This window comes from Lupinus angustifolius, unplaced genomic scaffold (assembly GCF_001865875.1).
Source record: "Lupinus angustifolius cultivar Tanjil unplaced genomic scaffold, LupAngTanjil_v1.0 Scaffold_93_10, whole genome shotgun sequence".
NCBI classification, from domain to species: Eukaryota; Viridiplantae; Streptophyta; class Magnoliopsida; order Fabales; family Fabaceae; genus Lupinus; species Lupinus angustifolius.
This window is the reverse complement of record NW_017724609.1, coordinates 7,683-15,251: the sequence shown is the minus strand read 5'-3', so window position 1 is coordinate 15,251 and position 7,569 is coordinate 7,683. Positions and strand designations below refer to the sequence as shown.

The 7,569-nt window shown below is 30.7% G+C and overlaps 1 non-coding gene across 1 annotated transcript; it reads right to left on the bottom strand.

Moving 5' to 3' along the window:
* Window positions 1-3,994: 3,994 nt before the first annotated feature.
* On the bottom strand, window positions 3,995-4,078 carry TRNAL-CAA. Its single transcript has one exon. It is a non-coding gene; the product is annotated as a tRNA-Leu (tRNA).
* Window positions 4,079-7,569: the final 3,491 nt, after the last annotated feature.

Here is a 7,569-nt window from a genome sequence, read left to right as displayed (position 1 = left end):
CTCCTCATTAACCAAAGAGGGGATCACAGATTGGATTAGATTATTAGGATTTGTGTCATTCGAGGAGGCAAACAGATCAGTATAGAACCGTATCACATGGTTGTCAATATCATACTGATTAGTTATGAAGACATCATTATTTTGCAACTTAGAGATAGACTTTGTGGCATGCCTGATCTTTGTAACTTTGTGAAAGAAACTAGTGTTTCTATCACCTTGAGAGAACCAATTGATTCTAGCCTTCTCCTTCCATAAAACTTCTTCTAACATAAGAGCTTCTAAGATATTAGATTGAGCTTTATCTTCTAACATTGGATGCTTCAATGACCGTCTTTGCAGCCAAGTGCTCACCCTGCATTTGAGTGTTGGGCATCTCAGAAATGGCTTCCCCTACTTCCCCCACATTTTTCTTGATGTTTGTTTTTGGAATAGCCATCTCTACTAGATGTTTGATTGCTCTACGACAGTTAGAGATGTTGTGCCCAATGACTAGACAACCATTGCAAAAATCCGGAATATTCTCATAGTCAATGTGAACAAAAAAAGCAAATCCTTCCCGTTCTACCAGGATTTGATCCGAAAGCTGTGCTTTAAGGCCGACTTAAACTGACACCTTTTCATAATGCCCAAAGGATTTATTGCTCGTTGCCATATCCAGGGAGACTGGAGTTCCAATGCCACCTGCGATAGAATATATTATCCTTGGACTCTAGTATTCTTGGGGGAGGTTATTAATACGGATCCAGCATTGTGTATGAGATAGTTTTTGCAAGTTTGGGTTGAAATCATGTGTCCATAAGAACAGCTTTAAGAAACCCAGTTTCAAGCTCCATGACCCGACAGAGCATATTTTTCTCATGTCCTCCATTGAAGAGAATGAAAAATCATAAAACCCTTTACCCAGAGAGATAATGGACCATTCTCCCACCATATTCCACATAGTGGTAAGTTTACTTTTCAGATCTGTAAACTTCAATGGTGTGTCCCCTTTAGAGAAGATGATTCTACCGTGAAGATGAGTCTTGCACCAGATTAATCCTTCTTGATAGTCTGATTTAGGAATTTTGATGGCTATTGCATCTCCTTTGAGGCAAGGCTCAGGTAGCTGAGGTGGAACGATATCTGGAGTATTATTTAGAGCCTGAATGAAGGATTTTTTCCCTCCCCGTGGTTGCTCCACTTGGGTGGCCTTTATTGGTTCCTTGTGTTGTATTATTGGAACGTTATTCTCCCCAATCAAGCATTTCCAGGGAATAATAGAATTTGTGCAAGTCATGATGGAGAAATGATAGCAAGACAGGTGAAAGAGAGGACAAAGATTTAGAAGATCCAAGAAGTTTGGATTTTCCTTGCCAAGGATTTAGGATAGATTCCCAGGAAAAAGGAATTGATTATGCCCTAGCAGAGCCATTCAGAGTCCAAATATTTCTTTAATAAGAAATTTAGTTCAATTCAAGTGTTTATTAGATTTTTTTAAAACTAAAATATGATTTAGATTAAATATATTAATTAAACAAAAACATGCCTTAATTAAACATGCTATTAACTATTGATTTTCCTTTTTCTAATTACATCACATGTACCTTAGATTCAAATATGATGGGTTAAAGATCTTAGATTTTCTACTTCTGAAATCTAGCCTAAGATTGTTAAAATAGTTGAGCTTTTGTTAGTCGGTTAGTTAATTTGGTTATGGTAGTTAGTGTTTTCTTCCCTTTATATAAATGATTCAATGTAACTTTGGAATTCAATTCAATAACATTTTCTCATTCTTTCTTGTTCATCAAGAATCTCTCTTATCCATACCTACTACCATTTTAACAAAGATAGCACTTCTTAATCTTAAAGCCTATCTAAGAAAACTATCATGTTGAGACTATGCACCATGTACTTAATTTTATTTAATATTTTCTTAACATTGGTCCTAATGTCAGGATAATGAACTCAATAAAGAAATATAATTTTGAACATGTAAATGTATCACTTCTCTATGTATTAAATTCTTAACCCTTTAATAAAAGTATAATATTTTATTTCCCGTTAAAAAAATGATTTATCTGAACTAAATTTTTAACCAATTAAACGAGTACAATGTAATATTTTTATTGGACTGTTTGTAATTAAAAATATAGTTCGGTCGCACTTAAATAAGGATTTTCTAAGTAAAATACAGATAATTTAAATGTTGCAAAATGAAAAACAAAATCAGTACACTGTCTATTGTTGTTTAAAATAGAGTAAAAGCCTAAAAGGTAGTTAATGGTTTTTTCTCAAAAAGACCTAGAAAATAATTCTCCTAGTATTGGAGAGAGAGAGAAAGAGGGTGAAACATCATGGGAAAGGGAGAGCAACTGTGAAATTGAGAGAAAGGTTGGAAATGAGTAGAATTTGACTTATCTCGACATCATAATAATTGATTTGTGTCGAGTTCAACTTTTCAATATTTCGAGTGGATTAATCATCTCAAATTATGCAGCTCAAATGATTATCTTATATTATAATAATAATGATCATACATCGGTATAAAAACTGGTATATATACATATATATTATTTGGGTTAAAAATACTTTTATCTCTATAAATTGGCCAGTTTGATATTCGTCCTACCTTTTTATCTTTTTGGTCTTTACTCTCTAATTTACTTTTTTTCTTTTGTTTTTAGTTCCTCCCGTAAAGTTTGAGTTGTTAAACGTTGAAGTGACTAACAAAACTCTATTCCACAATGTCATATTATCAATATTTGGCTGCAAGAACTAAAAATAAAAAACCATATATTACATGGAATCTAGGTTATATTTGTTGTATATGTCTCTTTAACCAGTGAATCAGTTTTCATACCAATATGGTATAAAATGATATTGATCATTCAATTAAATTGGTCAAAACTGGAAAATATGAGTTAAAATTGGTTTATAACTAAATAAACATCATAATTTTCAAAATGACATATTAAGTGTCATTAAGTATTCCAACCTCGAACTTGATAATTGTTTGTAACATATTATTCATTGAATCATTTCAATAATATGTTATAAATAATAATATTTATATTCATAAATTTATTATATTTAATATAATATAAATTAATATTTAACTAATATATAATTTAATGAATGAATCTATGTTTGGATCATTATACCACTATGCTAGTATTGTGATTGTATGATAATTCATACGGTATTATGTAGTATAAACACAAATCTCCTTATTATTAAATACCTTTTATCCATCTGCATAATACCATGGTCACAATATATATCAAACCTCCAATAATTTCAATATCCCAAAAATCACTGAAGCCATCACCAAATAACACAACGAATCATACAAGTAGGCCAAAGAAGAGATGAAATAAAAAGACTCAACCCTCCAATAGTTCATCACCCTCCACTATGGCTACCAAAAGCACAAGCATACTACTTCCCTTTCACTAATAGGTTCCTACTACATAGACGTCGTCTCAGATTTAATACATCGTCCAAGCAATGAAATATTCCTTATCATGAATTGACCTAGCAAATTTAGTCGTTAAGGGGACAAACACCCTAAATTGGTTTTGGAATGAAATAATGAGAAGACTTGGCGATGCGATAAATACTAGATTTTGATAAGATAAATGGCTTTGGAATTATGAACACCTAATTTTGTCCAATTAATGTTGTAGTAAAAAATGACAAAAATATAAAAATAAAAATTATATTAAAATCGCTTTGATTTAAAAAATTAATTTTTTAAAGATTTGATTTCATCAAAATTTAATCAAAAAATATATTAAGGATTACAATTTGAAAATAAGGAAACAAAATCACAAGATAAATTTGATATCAATTTCATTGAGTTGCATGATTAAAATATAATCATAATTGCTATCAAAATAAGTTAAGGATAATAAATCATATTTTTTTCCTTTTTCTCTCCCATTTTCCTTTCCTTTTTATAAAATAATAATACTACAAAGGGGTTTTAAGTAAGTGTTTTTTTTAATAGGCAAAATGTCAGAAGTGGGATTTGAACCCACGCTCTCTCACGAGAACCAGAACTTGAGTCTGGCGCCTTAGACCACTCGGCCATCCTGACACTTGTTGAGATTTAATTAAATTAAAAGGTATCTATCGGGTTAAATAATGATAAGATACAGTTTTATTTTTTAATAAATATAAAAGGTTGTTCAATCAATTTAATAATCCATTAGTAGAATCATTAATGGGAAATATAAATTTGAAAAAAAAACATGTGTCAAATATTTAAATTTAACCAATCAAGTTAATGAGTCTAGTGAACAAATTAATGGAGAGATACCTATCTGGAGAAAAAAAACATGTGTCAAATATTCGAATTCAATCAAGTTATTATGGACTCATTAATATATGAATTCTCTCTCAAGAAAAAAGTGTTCAAGGTTCACCTACAAATAGATGGGAGACACGCACAAAAAACACACAAATACACACAAACATATGGAAGTTCCAAAAATCAAGACAAGGGCAACATAAAAGGAGGAGCAGTAACAAAAGTCTTTGATAAATAAAATTGTCAGGTTTGTAATTCTTTCTACTCTATAATTATTTTCCTTTATTCTATTAATTTTTTCAAAAGGAAGTCACACCATCTGATCTTTGATCTATTTAATTTCTAATAATCGAACGTACCATTTTATGTACTAATAATAAAGAATAAATGCTTCTTATGTACTAATAATAGAGAATAAATGCTTCTTATTAAAAACTAATAATAAACCTTTATATGCATTAAAGTTGGCATCATTAGCTGCGACCTAAAATGAGTTTTTACATAAGATTTAGCGAATAAAAATGTCCTCTTCATTTACACCAAAAAACACATACTGTTTGTTCATAATATGAAAGCGCATTTCTCTTCAGCAAAATTTCTTTTGTTGGCACTCTATCAAGGATCAAGGCCACCACATTTGAAGGAATGAATGGAATTCAGAATTTCTTTAAAAACCCATCTTAAAAATAAAGTTAGAATAACGAATGTTTTAGAAAGATTACATGTCCTAAGAAACCATGTCTCTATAAGTCACATCAACTAATATAATTCTGCTTTTATGATTTTTTTATTCAATTGAATGACACATTGTAATTAGTGGGGGGTCACCATTGGGAACACAATTTTGGACGGAGAATCTCCATTCTAAATAGTCAATTTACAAATAAGTCACTACCATTAAGCTATTAGTAATTAAAGAGCAAACATAAAGGCAAAGCAATTACAAAATATATTACAAAAGGGATTTGTGACCCAATCTGAATAAGATATTGAGGTTTTGCTTCTTTATTTATTAATCTAAAGCCAAGATTTGACCTATAATATTTGATGACAGAAAGACTTTATTGAGTTAAAAATAGAATCATTTCTAGATAAATAGAGCTTCCAACATTTCATATGTTTCACATGCCCATGTGAGTAGTGAAATGATGAATGGTAGTGCTATGCTAATGCCTAACCAATTGTAGAAAATGTGTTGAGTAATTTTTGATTGCTAGTTGAAGAAGATACATAAAGGCCCACCTCCTTGGGTTAGAGACATTCCTCCCCTAAGCAGTGCTTCCATGGTTGATAATCTGTCCTAAAAAGTCTTCCTGCAAATATAGTGACCTTCAAATATATTTTAATTTGGATTTCCAAAGGAAGTGAAGATGATGATTGTGATCTCTTGTTGATGACCGCGATGAGCAAGAACCTTGTATGCTGATTTGACTACGTAGAACTTAGATTTGACGTGCTACCACACCCATTAGTCCAATGTGTTTTCCTCGAACACATATTGCCGAAATTCTTATGAAAAAGAATCAGTTAGTTCAATTTCCCAAATAAAAGGATGTCTTCTTCAGGTTAAATTATACTCCCAATTTCCCTCCGCCCATTTCCCAAATCCTTAATATGATCATCCTACTCTAGAGTAACACCATTCCAAAACAAGTGAGTAAATTGGAACCCCTAATTTAAAGATTATGAAGATTTCTAATGCAAAGATATTTTTTTAAAGGAGAGATTCTCGTCCCAATCCCCAAAGTAGTGGAGATATCCTATATTTAGATCTCAACAATCTACACTAAAAACTATCTCTATTAATAAGCTGATATCATTTTCATTTTCTTAGAAGAGTAAGACTGAATAAGTGGATACATTTAATACCTAACCCACCCTCATACTTATATTTGCATATATTATCTCATTTAATCCAATTAGTCTTCCTATTGCTATTTGTCCATCCTATAAAAAATCCCTTTGATTTTTTTTGGACAGAGTGAATGTCGAAAAAAGAAGTTTGTAAAGGATTGCATTTCTCTACTGATAATATATAATAAACTATTATATGCATTTGCATCATAGATAGCAAATCTATTTCATACACCGGTCTTCAATATGTTGAGAACATCATTTTGCTCCAGTGCTTCTAACAGAAAACAAGGGTCCTAACATCACCTTAATAAGTTCCAAAATTCCAATGGATTATATAAAACCAGAACACCATTGAAACCTGTTTCAATTTCTTTCCTTTCACCTATCTTCTGTCCTGAAGAATATATGAATGCATTGAATCTATTCTTAACAAAAAATAAACATGATTTAGATGCACCTATAACTTTTATATATACTAGCGTGTCCTGTGTCTGTCAACCCGCTTTCCTATTGTTTGTAACATGTTGTAATTGAATATATTTTTTAAAATTGAACATTCGAATAGTTTAGTAATCCACGCTTATTTTTATTTTTATAGGTAAAGTGTATGATTAAGACATAATCATTGAAATAAATCCTAATATATAAAGTCTTCATGGAATGTTTGTGAACTGCATTCTTATCTTTGTAACAATGATTGACATGATAAATGAGTAATGAATTTTCTTTGATATGAGGAAATTCCGAAATATTTTAATGCTAAGCACAATAATGCTTGGAATATAACATGAAAAAGACTCAAAGATTAACCCTTTTACTAACCACTTTTTTATAGGAAAAATAAGAGGTAATTTGGCTGATGTAAAATAATTTTTTATAGAAATATGAAATGTGTACATAATTTGTAATTGAATTACAAAAAGGCTGTAAGATAATAATTGAATTAATTAAGTAAAGAAGAAAATAATAATGTGTGATGAAAGTAATAATGACAGTATTCTCAATACTACACCTTATTAAGAAATAACTTTGAAACTAAGAAACAAATCGTGAAGAAATAGGGACTATTATGTAGAGTAGAAAAGACGAGATTGTGAGCTTGTGAATCTCATTACATGTGTGACTTTTGAGAACCGTTGGGTTGTTCCTTATAATCATTGGTTGTTATTGAAGTATGACGGTCATATTATTGTTGATGTATGTAGTAACATCATTAACATTAAGTCAATGTAATAAAATATCTTTAAAAACAATATTCTTTGTGAAATCACCCTCTTCCCCTTGAATTTTTCCTTCTTTAATAAGAATTTTCGTGATAGTTTTTGAAACCCCCTTGATAGAGCAACATATAGTTGTCCGTGTCCAAAGACATGTTTAGGAAGATAACTGCCTACATTGGGAATGGTTTGTCATTGTGCCTT